General features: G+C 42.3%; 1 protein-coding gene across 2 annotated transcripts in view; it reads right to left on the bottom strand.

The window, feature by feature from the left end:
- Positions 1-13,240, bottom strand: part of CREB5 (cAMP responsive element binding protein 5) — a gene marked incomplete at its 5' end in the record, with an annotated part of 249,996 nt that overhangs the window by 20,007 nt on the left and 216,749 nt on the right. The gene's annotated exons all lie outside the window — the stretch shown is intronic.

Below are 13,240 nucleotides of genomic sequence, written 5' to 3' on the forward strand. Positions count from 1 at the left end.
GTGGAAAGTCCATGATGCTGGAGTGCAATTTCCCTATAGACAGAAAAAAGCCCCTCAGCCCAATTGTGCAGAGCACAATTTCTACATGAATTCAATACTTTCATAAACAGTGTTTATTTTTCTCTTGCTCCTTCTATAAACTGTCTGGCTTCCTTTTCTATCACACATAAACACAGCTACAATATGGATGTACTGGCTTCCAGTTTTGCCCTTAAAAGACACTGTGTGCCTTCCCATTCATAGAAGAAAGTCCTGTGATGCTTTGACTTAAAAATGAGACTGTTAACAGGGGTAGAAGGGTCTCCTTGGGATAAGGCTAGGACACACATGATTTCAAAAGCTGCTATAGTTACTCTTCTCATTTTGTTCCTCCACTGGAAGATGTTTAAAGAAAATTTGCGCTTTTAATTTTTTTTAAAGTTTCCTTAGAGGCATTCTTTTGCTTTCTGAAATCTTGAAGGATGTTTGAAGGCAGGACACCATATCAAATTAGGATAGCAGCAAATGTTTCCATTGCAGATGAGCTCACAGGAGCCTTTAAAAGCCTTTAAAAGGTTCGCTAGAAATGCATCCCCTCCACCCCCCAGCTCCATGGCCAAGTTTCCCTTTCAGCCTCTCCTGGCTGATGATTAGTTTAATATTCTGAACCAAGATCCTGCTTGACAGATGATTCCGCTACCACCGATAGTTTAGGCCACATATCAACATTTTATAAATTCTTAATTTTCTCACTGCAGCCATATTGAACAGTTTTGTGCAAATGAGGCTCATAATTACCCAGATAAATCAGTCCAATGCCGTATTTCTTAGGATGTTTCTCAATTTTTTCCCTGGAGGATGGGATCCCATCTGCTTCGCTACATTCAGGCTAATTGAAGGGCACTGACTTTTCCAAATGGATTCATTAATTACTCCAGTGAGATTCTCTGTGGGGTTCTTCGTTCCATGGGTGACACTTGGGCTGTACCACACCATCCACCCATGTTTAGCAATGTTGCTCTCATTCTCAGCTACGAGCTAAAACATTTGCAGATGCGTTGGCAGGAATGGCTCTGGTCTTAACCATACAGTGTTACAAAACAAATGTAATTCCGCTTCTCCTTTGTTTCTAATTTAATATGCATTCAGAATCTATAAATATTGTAACCATGACTGTTTCAGTATGTTTTACTCCTCACCATCATAAATGTAAGCAACCCCCACAAAGGAGAAACTGTAAGTTTACAAACAGGTATTGCAGAAAAAGAGGAGAAACCAGCATTTACAATCACGTCGCAGGAAACCTACTGTGTGTGACAGCATCATGTGAAATTAAACTATTAAACTGAAATGCAAAGCTGCCGTGGATAATTCTGGGCCTGCCATCATTTTATTTAGCCCAGCAGCAGCCTAAGTTTTCAGGACACTCACGCGTATTGCTCACTCACACATCAGGCAGTCACCAAGACCCACCTAGCAAAGACCTTACTTAGGTGAGGGAGGTGGTGGTGGCAATCTTCAGACAGGAGTCGGCAGAGCCTGGCTCAGCTGGAAGGTTTATCAGCTTTCCTCAATCACAGGCACAATTTCACACGACTTCAAATATTTTATATTCCGAGTGCTCGGTTGGTTAATTCAGGTCTATGAGGAAACTGGCCTGGGAATCGGTGACACAATCAGCTGTGAGCAAACAACAAGCCTTCACGCTTTCCAGGAATCCCAAAGCATTTTGTAAACATCGGGCCCGACCGTGGAAGTGGCCTGGCCTCTCTGTGTGGGTCCGTGCTGTCATTAACACACATTGTTTTAAACCCAGTGTCAGTAAATGTGGAGGGAGATCCAGTTTGCAGATCAGTGAACTGAAACTCTGAGATTGCCCCAATATCATAGAAACCCTCACTGGCAGAGCCCGAAACACAGTCCAAGAGCTGACTTGCTTACAAACAGGGAACGGCCCCATTCCCTTCAACTCTTCCCTGACAATAGTGTTGCAGGTCTCCAGAACGCCTTATCAGAGGCAATAAATCTACTTACTCCTATGAACAGACAAAAGAAAAACTAAATATATATTTTAACAATGTGGTTAGTTTGGACAGTTAATGACATGCAAATGAATATTTAATGATACAACTCATCAAACAAATCCATGAATGTATAATTCTTCCCACAAAACCACTGTAGACCTAAAAATATTACTCAGGTAAGTAGATCATGTAGATAGGGCTGTGGGGCTATATGTAGGGATATGCTTCACTCTACAATTCAAGAAGGAATTTCCCATCTCTGCTATCTTTTCCTTCTTAGCTCGTAAGTCATGCTTAACCCAAACCTCTGGCAGAGATGGACCTGATACAGAGTTTATTTTTTGGGACAGAGAAGATTTTTCTCATAACTTTTCCCTCTTATTGCCAACTTATCTTTTCTAGCTGATGTACCCCTATGTTCTCAGCAGCTAATAAATTCACTCCTTCACTGGCCAGTACAGCTAGCTACACACCTTCAAAGAGAAAGTCTGAAGCAACCCTCACATCACCTGGCAGGACAGAATTCTTCTGGATTTGAGAGGTTGGCTATTTGGATTTTTTTTTCCCCTCCTCTTCTCATTTTGTTTGTCTCTCTTCCCTCTCTGATTTATAAATAACTGTTCAGCAGGCAAAAAGCAATTCATAAATTGTTCAAAAAAAAAAACCAGTAAAGCTAAGCGCAGAACCCATCTCATTTTCTGCTTATTTGTTTTTTTCTCTAGAGCCAGTGCTGGCAGACGGACTGTGGCAGGCAGGCAGCCCCCCTGCCCTGCCCTGCCCTCCCCTCCCAGCTGGATGGTGGCTGGCCCAGTGGCCTGGCCAGCCGCAGGGGAGCTCTGCTCACATATGTCAGCTGAGAACCTGGACCCGTCCATCCCAGTCCATGCCAGCGCTGCTGGTTTTGCACCACATCTGGTTGTGTTTCAGTTCTCAGAAGCCAGCCAGAGACATTTTTTGTTTAGGTTAATACATTTTATCACCTTTATGACAGTGAAAATCTATAGCTCAACTGCTTCAGTTCTTAAGGGGAAGGGGTGGCCGGGACCTATGAATCACAAGGAGCATTTTGCAGCGAGAAGGACACTCCATGTGTTTTGCAATGTAAGAAATCAGTCTAGACATTACCAACTTTTAAAAAACAACTTTGAAAGCAGCCCACTAAAACTTTTCTGATTTTTTTTTTTTTTTTAAATTCAAAAAAACAGCTCCACGTGTTCAAATGAACTTGGTCATGAGCCAGACAGTACGCTAGTCTCGGCCCTGACTGTGGCAGTGCTACACCTTTTTATTCTGGAGCTGAGGAATATGTCATATTATACACACCAGTGAATTGTAAAGCCGTTAATTTTCTGTGCAGCTGATAGGAGTGATCGATTGGGCTCCCCCCTTAGAACCTTCCCCTGGCTCCCACTCCCCTCCTCCCTCCCCACTCCAGAAATGGCTCAGGTCACAGCATCCATCAAGTCACATACACAGTTTTAGTGAGGAGCTTCACAGGACAGCAAGCAGGGCTTCGTCTTTGCTCTGTATTTGAGTACTACAACCAGTTTTGCCCTACAGAGCTCTGAATCAGGCCGTAATATTATTCCCTATCTTAAGTCCTCCTCTGTTGCAGGTGGTTGATGAACTGCATTGCTATTTTATTTCAGATTACATTCGAGGTAGAGGGGAAAAGGTAACAGGATTCAGAGGCAGCTAAAATTGTCTGCGAGTTGTTTGAAATTTTCCATAATTCTTTCCTGCTAATTTTATCATCATATTTTTCATGTTACTGTAGCATTCTGTAATATTTTCATAAGATTTGGGGAAAACCTCACTCAGTTGTTCAGCATCATCTTCATTTTTTTTAAAGGAGGGCCCAATTCCCTTCATTAGGCTTCAAAGTCCACACTTCCAAGAGGCTATTTTTCCCATTATTTCCTTTGACTAAAAATCACCAAGAGACAGATGAATGCATCTTCTTGACCTTAAAACCACTATAATATAAATAAGCAAGAGGTAATGTTATCAAGAGCAACACCACCTGCCAGGATCTGCCTACAAAAGGAATAATGATGATTTTAAAAAAAAAAATGTTTGGAAACTGGTACCAGCTCCCCAGTTACATCCCCTTAAACTAGGCATATACTAGTTTAAACTGGATTTAGACTACTTGCAGAAGCTGCTTCCAGAAAGCATTATTAGCCATGTTGATTTACAAATGAAACTCACCTTGGTCTGTATACTAGACACAGTGTGATTTGTTTGTGTGTGTGTGTGTGTGTGTGTGTGTGTGTGTCTTTTCTTCCTTTTGATTCTGGAGGTTTAAATTACTGGAAAATAAGAATATACTTTGAAGTAACAAAACCTTCATCCATGATGCCATACTATGCAGCTAATGTCACAGCCTATTTGCAGTGGAGGAACTGACATGAATCCCATTTTCTTCAAAATTTGTTTCTCTTATACTGTGGCAAAATGGGCTAAATTAAAAATACCATAGTAGAGATACTGGAAGAATTCTCTTCACGTATGCTGTTGTTGCCCTGAGACAGCTGAGTAAACAGCTTGCAAAAGTCTGTTTGAAGACTGCCAGCTAGTTACACCCATAATTTCATCTCTATTAACAAAAACAACTCAAACTGTCGCAATGCCCCGAGTTGATTACTGAACATCTAAATTATAGAGTGTTGCTTGAATAACCCTGCACAGCAGCAGGGGCTGTTTTTTGATACATATTCAGTATGTATCCCACCTTGCTGATTAGTAGGGTATTCACCAAAACCAGCAAAGGCATAGGAAAAGATACAGAGAGGTTTTGGCAACATTATCCCATGACTGACAGAAAAATAGTTGTGTAATACTGTTCGACTAAGTGAGTCAGAATAACAAGTCTTATAAATATGTCTTTCTGAGCTGGACGTAGAACAATCTGGGGAATGAGAGAGTGATCTGAGGGGAAAAATCTGCTTTTGTGAATAATGCCATTGTGACGTTCAAATAGCCCAAGTTTCTTATGTGGATACCTGTGCAGGCTTACTAAACTTCAAAGTGATGTGCTGACAAAAAACAGAAGACTGCTTGGGCTGTGACACCAGAACTGGAATGGAAAATAACAGCTTTCTGGTGACCCTTTTCCTGGAAATTTGAGAGTCCCTCACTGAGACTTAACCCGAGTGAGTTATTCCACGTTAACATGAGGGTCAAAATGTGGCCAGAAATCAGTTATCAGCAGCTCTGCCTGGTGACTGTAGTGCACAGAGCACAGAAAAAGCTGACCAAAGCCTTCACTAGGAGAGGAGGAAACTCCGTTACACAGGTCAGTCTGCCAATGGAAATAATCTGGAGTGGGTGTAAGTACAAAAGAAATACCTGGAAATTATCAAAGAGTGGCCTGAGTAATTTTCCAAATTAAAGTGATAGCTTTGTAGTCTTTTTATCCTTCAGTTTAATTTCTGTTCTTCCTTTTAAGCTTCATTAATCAAACCAAGAAAAAAAGCTTGCACAAGGACTCCACAGATTCGCATCATACATCATATGTAGGTCTGTTGACTCTGCTTGATGAAAAAAGGCTTCCCTAATGTAACATTGCACTAAATTATAGCATCAGAAATTTAGACCAGAGGAATCCAAACTTTTGTTTGTGTAAACACCATGATGGTTATTGTGTGATGCAGCGAAACATCCGTGCGCTGTAATACATTTAGGCATGGTATTACATTTAAGCACATGTTGCACTACAATATGTTGACATTTGTGACTGTGAATTATCAAGTCCTTTGTAACAAAAAAACAGGGAACTGCAAATACCATGTGAGCCATCTGTTGGGAATCCCCGATTTCAGTGTTGGTTAACTGAGCTACAGCATAAGGAATCTGAGCTTCAGCAAAATCTGAATGACCATCACGCCCAATATTTGTAACAATTTCCACTCTTTTTGATGAATTACCCTTATAAAAATACGTATTTTTAATCATACTGAGCTTGATTAAGTTTTTCACTGCAAAAGGCCTGGCAAGATGAATGAAGACTTCAGACAAAGATTTAAAAATTATGCATTCAAAGAAACATGCTCCCTCCTGTTCAAATTTGTCTTTCCACATTGTCTTAACATATTAAGAAATCTTAACACATTAAACAGAAATTGTGCAATAATTTTAGAGATTAATGACAAGAGTGGGAGAAGACAATGACTTTTCTTTGAGAAATTATCTGGAGGCACTTTGCCTCCAGTCTCCAATTAAAAAGAAACCACAGAACACCTTTTATCTTCTTTCAATCCCTTCCTCAAAATACTGTGGTAAAGCAGTATCCTGGACCAAGAAACAGGAATGAACTAGATAACATGAACTATCTGGGTAATAGGCTTTATGTAGTTCACAGAATTCCAGCATGATTGTGCTTATTTCACAAGAGCTATGTTGGTGTATGTCACACTGCGTTGTACTGACGGTATGCAAGAGGTGCGGCAAACTGTACAGAAGTATGTGTGCCTCTGTGTGTATCATTCCCACCAAACCCAAATTTTTTTGCTAGGTTATGGTTCTCTAATACAGATAGCAATACAGATGCAAGCCCAAGTTCAGCCCAAAGGGCCTGAAAACATCCCAGAAATTCAACTGTTCATATTAATGGTGTGATGCAGAGTTTATACACGGGTCACCTTGGGCATTGCTCCGATGTGGTTGTGCATTAGTGTTGGAAGGGCAGCGAGATACAGTATCAGATTGCAAAGGATGATCACAGCATTTAGGACAGGGAAGGAGAAGGGGTGATTTGTGTTGTCAGTGTCCTGCGTGGGTTACAGAGGTGAATTGCCCCATATGTCTGACTGCAGTTGAACGGAGTCTCTTCTTCCACCTTTCCCTTCATGCTTTTATTCACTGGGTTCAAGCTTGTACATCTGCGCACAGACCCATGTGTGTGAGCCTTACTTGCTGTACCCCCTCTGACCTGCCCACCTGTAAAACCCTCCCATTCAGCCCCTCGCAGGTCCTGGGGTAGGGTCCCCACCATCTCAGCATCTCGCTCTGCAGCCACTGCGAAGCAGTTCAAGGTCACTAGGTGGACTGCAGGCTGAAAGAACAGTGTGTTATTGAGATCATGGCAGTTCAAGTGGAAATATCTGCGAGGTTCTTCACAAGCCCGAAATTTCCATAAGGTTCACTTCCAAGCGAGTATAGAGGATACGGATGGAGTATGAAAACTACGGGGGCGCTTGGTAACGTTTATAGTTGTTGTGAAGGCAGCAGCTGAGTGAGAGCTCAAAGAGTTGGCACAGGATCTCCTCCTCCTCCAGCCTAGCAAGGAAAAGACATTACAGGAACGGGGGAAAGAAGGTGGGGACCTACCACTGCGGAGGAGCTCAGCGCTTGAGGAGCTACAAACATGCCGCCCATCAAGGGTCGGACATTGCTGTTGGACACAGTGACTGCGGCGAGTGAAATGATTAGCCAGAGTTACAAAATGAGGGAAATAAGGCACCAAAAAGCTGTGACCCACCCACTCAAACACATATGTTAAGCTATAAATCAAACACTAACCGCCCAGCAAATTGGCAGCTGGCACTATAACGTTACATGCAGTGCCAGCTAAAGGCTTCCTTACATGTTTTGGGTTAACTTTATTTTTTAAGGGCTTTGCCACAAAAGAAAAGCTGAGTGTATAAGAGGAGAACAAGAATAAAGAAACTCTAAGAAAGCAGCAACACTACCCCACCATCTATCAGCTCCCACCACTACCATCCTGTAAAACCCCAGTGAAGAATCCAAAGAGAATTAGGTTCAGTGCCTCTGCTAATCTGTCATTCCAGCAGGAAGCACATTCTGTCATGCAGTAATAAGTGTCTCTTGCTGGCAAATTCACTTTTTTACCACCTCTAGCGTCTCACTAGGACTGGCGGCAGACAACTTCACCAAACCTTAAAGCCAGCCTTTTCTAACACCTACAGAGTGTCTTCTATTGTAACTGCGTTTAAAAAAAAACCCAAACCAACCACCCTAGCAGACCTAAGTCTTCTCTTTTCCATTGCCATCGGTGAACTTTAATGAGATGCATGGTCCAAAAGGCGAGTTTCGTTCTGAATTTCTTACTGAATATATTGGCAAAACAACAGCTGTTGTACAGTGCTAAGGCTGTCTCCTACCCACCCCCTGCTTTGGCACCGCTTGCTTGGATGTGTTGATTCATACGTAGGAGAAAGGGAAAGCACTGGACCCACTGGCTGTAGAGCGTAGGAAGGAGGTGCGTCTGCCAGCAAATCTTTAGACTTTGATCACTCCTACTTATTTGCCTCTGTCTCCCTGCTGCACTCATTTTGCCTAAAGTCATCCCACCTTGGCAGGAGCGTTTGCAAAAACTCATAAGCCAAGCATAGTCAAGCCTAGTTAGTATAGAGATGGGAAACCTCCAAGGAAAACCTAGCTACCACAGGAAGGTATCCAGCTGGCGTGCTGCTTTCTTTTTTAGCAAAAAAACAGTCACCCAGCATTGCGTGGTGGGCAAAGGGCAGGAATTTGGTGGCAGAAAGCACTTTTTCCTTTCTTCTTTCAAACTAATGCCTGGGTAATTTACAATCGCTGAAGGACCGTAAGAATTCACCTAGAACAGTCACATGAAAAGAGATATCCAGGTGAAAATCTAACCTGATTTGCATTCTACCTCCTTAAAATTAGCTGCAAATCCAAACCAATCCCTTTCTCATTTTAAGATAATGAGTGGATTTCTATAAACAGCTACAAAATTTCACCTCAAAGAGGTTTAGGATAAAAAGCCATTCAAGCTCACTGAAGGCTGTGGCATGAAGCACACATTCCGTTTGCATCTCATGTAGTCATTTGGACCCATGTAACATGCAACACCCCACCATCTGAGCAATGAAGACTGCATTTCAATTAAGTGTAGAAAGTCAATGCCAGATGTCTGTAGAATGAGACCCAGTATGTCCTGGAGCAGTGTTACTCAACTTGTGGTCATCGGGAGGTGGTCCTTGAAGTGCCTGGAAACACATACTCATGTTCCTGTGCAGCTGGGAGGTCAGTGTCCATAGGCAGGCTCTAGCTAGGACTCAATGCCCAATTTGCACTAGTGTCCATAACTAGAGCAGCAAAATTATAATTTCTCAAAATAATATTTATTTTACAACAAATGCTGCATATCTCATCTATCACACCGCTGCCACCACTGGGGGATGCTTCAGTAAAGGTTTGTGCTCCTGGTTCATCCTGCTGGTATGAATATCACCTGTTTGATGGGATTCGCACCTCTAGGTTTCTGTTCTGCCACCCACAGCCGCTGTAATTTCCTATTACTTCAGCACCCGCCCACAGGTTCTCTGAAAAATATATTGGGCTCTTCAGGCACTATGACAATACTGATACATAGCAATTACATTAATACCCATTTGCATACCCAACCCTGCTTCCTCCAGCAGTGCATGAGCTGGGGCAGCAACGAAATTGAGCGTTACTAAGAGAGCTGCGCTGTGACAAACTGAGGATGCTCCTTTGGTCCTGGTAGTGTGCGTGTATGGAGAAGCCCAGCACAAGCTACAGGCTTGGGGGACACTGGCTGGAGAGCTGTGGGGCAGAGAAAGACCTGGGGGTGTTGGTTCACTGCAGGCTGAATAGGAGTCAGCAGTGTGCCCAGGCAGCCAGGAAGGCCAATGGCATCCTGGTTTGCATCAAAAATAGTGTGGCCAGTAGGTCTAGTGAAATGATTGTGCCCCTGTACTCGGCATTGGTGAGGCCACACCTCGAGTGCTGTGTCAAGTTCTGGGCTCCTCGCCATAAGAAGGACGTTGAGGTCCTTCAATGAGTCCAGAGAAGGGCAACCAGGCTGGTGAAAGGGCTGGAGGGCAAATCCTATGAGGAGTGGCTGAGGGAGCTGGGGATGTTTAGCCTGGAGAAGAGGAGGCTGAGGGGAGACCTTATCACCGCCTACAACTACCTGAAGGGAGGTTGTAAAGGGGTGGGTGATGGTCTCTTCAGCCAGGTGACAGGTGATAGGACAAGGGGAAATGTCATGAAACTGTGCCAAGGGCAGGTTCAGATTACGTGTTAGGAAAAAAATTTTTACTGAAAGAGTTGTCAGGGCCTGGAACAGGCTGCCCAGGGAGGTGGTTGAGTCACCTTCCCTGGATGTGTTTAAAAAAAGGTTAGATGAGGTACTTAGGGATATGGTTTAGCTTAGGATGGGAAGTGTTGGACTTGATGATCTTAAAGGTCTTTTCCAACCTTGTGATTCTGTGATTCTGTGATTCTGTTACCACCACATACATATGCATTTCCATCGAAGCGGGAAATGTTTCATTTTCAGTAGAGTGTGACCCAGAAGCTCATTTCTTCATAGAAACTTTGTTTTTGTCTAATCAAAACCATGGAACAGCTACATTTCACCCAATTTGCTCAACGTCATGTGAAAGTGTTTGCAACTGTAAGCAAAGCATTAAAAATATGAAGATTAGCAAGGGGAAGATGGGAACAGCCTGGCAGGATGGTGGCTGACAGCTGATGTTTATTAGGACTGGATGGAGCAGTAAGTTAACAAAACCTGCCACTTCAAAACAACCAAAACCAAACATGTCCCGAGGATCAGAATCCAAACTGGGACGGGGAGGGGGTGACAGAGCAGGCAACCCCTCCCTGCAACTGCTCTGACAGCTTTTGCTTTGGGATATAGCAAATCTTAGCACACAATGTACCAGAGCCTCGTTATTGAAAACATCACAGCTTGCTGAGCATACTAGTACACATGAAGTTTATAACTCCATATTCCTGAGGAATTCTCAAAAAATTTGACTGCTGGGCTTGTTTGTATTACAGACCTGTCATCAATAAACTACTTATTTAATATGCCAGGGCACCTAAGACACCCTGGTCGCCATAGAGAACGATACTAAGCTTGGGAATTATAGTGATATTATCACTGTTGCTGTGTAGTAACGGGAAAATACTGACTTTCAGTGATCTCAGATTGTTAAAAATCTGTGAGTAATTAAAATGAATGTGGAAATTTCTGCTAGACAGCTTAGGAAATAAAGAAGCTGCTTGCTAACACTGCTGACTCTGATGATAAGTTAAAAATTTGCTGAGGACATCAGACCATGAGAAAATGAGGGGAAAAAAATAATTAAAGAATGTTTTGTTTCAGTGGCACATGCCCAGCCTGTCATGGGCTGGCACACTCTCAAATGCAATATCGTCTTTTAAAGGCTACAATTTTCACTTGATCTTTTAAAAAGAACTAGAATAGTTTGAATCCCAGTTGGAGGTGGGAGTTGGGGGTGGTGGAGTGGGGGGGGAACATTGGTCACAACATGCAAAAATGCATAGAAACAAAAGTTTTACTGTGTGATACTGCAAGGTTATTTTAAAAAAATCTTTTTGCTGGGAAATATTGTTGGTCATAGCAAAATCTTCCCTTCTGAAGAAAGTAAGGATAAAATTGGAGGTAGTAAGTTAATCTAATCACTCTACCTGTATCCCAACCACCAAAAAAAAAGAAAAATCTAGTATTTCTTCATAAGATTTACCCTTGCAAAAATTATTTGATTCAATTTTTAAATTTGGGCTAATTCATCTGGAAACAGTGACCTGTTTCTGCTTTCATCCAATCAAGGAAAAAAATTCCCAGTAGGGCAAGGGTTGAACTATTTTACTAAGTTTATTTTTCCTTGTTGTATTTAATGTTCTAACCAGACGTCCTACAAAATAAACTACAACAAGTTTGTCTGGACATTTAATAAGGGCCAGATTCAGCAAACACCAGCTAGTAAATTTAGCATTTAATGGGTACAATTCGTTGGCCCTATTTTGCAAAAAGAAAGACACATATTCAGGGAAGGATATTACATGCAGAGATGTCTCAGAGAGATACTGCTGAAGTGTACATCAATTTTCGTTTATATGGTTTAGTTCTTGAATGTATTAACTCTGCTGGGCAGAGACTTGCACCATTTCAACTTAATGACTAGTTTCTAGTATTTCTGAATAGGTAATTCCAATAGACTTAGAGCATTTTCAAAGTGTGAGAGAGTTCACCCAGAGCCTTTTTGATTTTTGGCTAGAAAGGTCAAAGCAGGACATGGTAAAGATCCAAAGTACCCATTTCCCTTCTGAAGGTCATTATTTTTGTACTTTACAATACTTAAAACAATTAAATCATTATAAGGATGCATTTCTTTGTTGTTAGTAAGATTAATGTATCTCCATTGGTCAAAAGAGCAAAGCTAAAGAAGGTAAAAAGAACTTAGCTAGTATTAAGAGATGAGTTTTCAGTATTTTTGTTCCAGTTTGTGTGGAACAACAGCTTTGCAACTGGCCATGAAAGCACCCAGCTAACGTGGCGCTGAGGATCTGATCCCACTCCCAGTAGAGTCAGTGGGAAGACTTCAGCAGTGCTTGGACCAAGCCTGCTAGATGAGGTGAATGACTAATAAGAGTAACTCACAGAATGATTCACCTTTAATAGGACTATTGTCAAATTACAATGCAGGCAGGAGTTTCGGATCCCTTGAATGTCTGTCAGTGCATGTCTGTTTGCCCCATTTGCTCTATTTATTGCTGCAAACCAGATGGCAAAGTAAGAGCAAGAACTAAAGACCGTGTGACCAAACACACAGAGTTAAGGGCAATGGTCCTTATCCCAGGCTGGGTTTTGCAGGTCCTTGGGGGTAGGTGGGAGGTGGGGGGAGGGTGGGTAGGAAGGGAAAAGCAGGGGGCTTGAACAGGGCCAGGACAGAAAGTCAGACCAAGGTGTTGTGGTCAGATGCTACCACGCTGGCCAGTACTTTGTGCATCTGCTTCCCCCCGCTGCCCCTGGTGCAGCCTGGTCCTCCAAAGTCAACCCTTCAGTCTCATGTTGGGAACACGCAGAGAGTGACAAATTTCTCTCAAATCTGGGAAGACTGCAGAACCGGGGTGAAGAGGTGGTGCTTTGTCATCTCTCCTGCTAGTAACTGTCTTTTCGTGTGCGTGTGTCTACATCACCCCAACCAAAATTTCTGCCATAGTGTCTGGGGAAAATTTCAGTACAGTGTCTGTACTGAAGCACAGCTCATCCATAAGTTTTCCAGGCCAAAGACAAATGCATAAAATGGAAACCGGTGTGTTTACATATTTGCTTTACTAGGATCAGAGCTATAAAAGAACAGATAAAGGGTTTAAAAGGGACTTTTTGAATTAATCTATGTATATTGCAAAAGTTAGGTAAAGAGAGTTTTTTTATCACTTACACTTGAAGGAAAAAAGAGAAATAA

The sequence above is a fragment of the Gallinula chloropus genome (assembly GCF_964237585.1).
Source record: "Gallinula chloropus genome assembly, chromosome: 2".
NCBI classification, from domain to species: Eukaryota; Metazoa; Chordata; class Aves; order Gruiformes; family Rallidae; genus Gallinula; species Gallinula chloropus.